Genomic DNA, 1,694 nt, shown 5'->3' with positions numbered 1-1,694 from the left:
GACATTCTTTCCACGTACACACCATAAAACCCACTCCGTGCAGTCTCGTGGCTCTGAGGTCTAGTCCATGCACGGCCCTTTGTCACCACCACCACCACCACCACCACCAGGAAGATGCAGAAGAGTCCCCGTCATTTCCTGCTGGAGCTCAGGGTCAACACCCTACCCGCTGGCCTGCTTCACATCCATGTCTCTTTACTTTAAAAAAAATTGTGGTGACTATGCAAAGAGGAAATCATTTCAACATTTTTTTAACGTGTGCAATTCCGTCACATTATTTTTGTGTCCCTCATCTTTGCCACCGCAACTTTCTCCATCCATTTCCCCATTTCCCATCCTCTCTCATGAACAGAAGCTTCGTGTCCGCCTCCCCATCCCCAAAAGGACTCTCGTCCCTGATAACCACGAATTAACTTTGCCCTCCAGATGGCTGCCGATTCTAGATAGTTCATACAAATGAAATCAGGCGAGGGGACCTCAAAATTCTGTTACCTCTTCATTGCATCCCCCCGCAAAGCATTCAAAGTCCTCGCATCCACGACGTGGCCTTCTGCGGCCACCTCGGTTTTCACCCCGCAGCAGGGTGTCAAGCTCCCCGCACGCTGAGCTTCCATCGAGCTCCCTTTCTCGTTCACAGCCGCGTCATCATCCGTTGCCTTTTGCTCCCCCACTCCTATGTAGATGGACATTTCGGTGGCTTCCGCCTTTCAGCGATTGTGCTCCGGGCTATAATGAATAGTGAGGCACAAGTACCCGTTTGTGTGCTTGCTTCCCATCCGTTTGAGTTCACCATCCTTACAGCGATGTGTCCACTAGGGCGCCAGAGACACCCCCCACCCACAGTGAGGTGCTGAGGGGCCGCAAGGCAGGATCTCTCAGTCAGTGACTCCTGTCCCTGATTCCCTCCCCTCCGGGTGACTCTGTATCCCCCTACCTCCCTGAGGTCCAGTTGTGAGTGGGGTGCCCTGCTCCTCATCCTCCCCTGTCCCAGTGCCCACTTCAAAGGGGCAGCTCTGCCCTAGTCAAGCTTTAGGCTGAGGGGTTGAGCTGGCTGAACAGCCTCCAGGGCTTTGCCTACCACATGGCCGGGGGTGGACCTCTTGCGCCCATACATCTCTTCAACGACCCCTCATCCCTTCGGGCCCCTGTAGACGCTGAGTCCCAGCCAGGCCTGGGCTGGGACCAGAGCTACAGCTTCCTGGCGCAGAGTCAGCCTCGGTCTCCCTGCAGGAGCCTTGGGAGATGGGAGCCTCTAGGTGGGGTTCTGCCTCTTCCTCTTCCTCCTGGTCTCCTGATCTCTGCAGGAAGTTCTCCAGACAGAGGCCCTGGCCCTCCTGTGACAAGAGACAAGCCGGAGAAGGAGGGAAGTGGTCAGAGCGTAATGCTGAGCTCAGCAGAGCTTGAGAGCACTTTCATCAGCCCAATTAAAGCGCTGCTGACAGAGGAGAGGATGGTGCCTGGGAGAACCGTCCTGGAGTCTAGACGGTGGGGATGGAGCACCTGGGCTTGGGGAGACAGATCCAGGGAGCGGACCCTTGGGGAAATAAAAACTCTGCCCACCTTATTGGGAGCAGGTGGTGAGAAATCCTGGAAAACAGTGAGCCTCAGGATCTGGGCATCTGAGAGTTTGCACAAACAAGAGTTGTGGGCAGCAGAGGGCAGCAGCGATGGGGCCTTCTGGGGAGCTCCTGAGG

Source organism: Echinops telfairi, unplaced genomic scaffold (genome assembly GCF_000313985.2).
Source record: "Echinops telfairi isolate 266 unplaced genomic scaffold, ASM31398v2 ScPeMD7_23;HRSCAF=83, whole genome shotgun sequence".
Lineage (NCBI taxonomy): Eukaryota > Metazoa > Chordata > Mammalia > Afrosoricida > Tenrecidae > Echinops > Echinops telfairi.
This window is presented reverse-complemented; position numbering follows the sequence as displayed.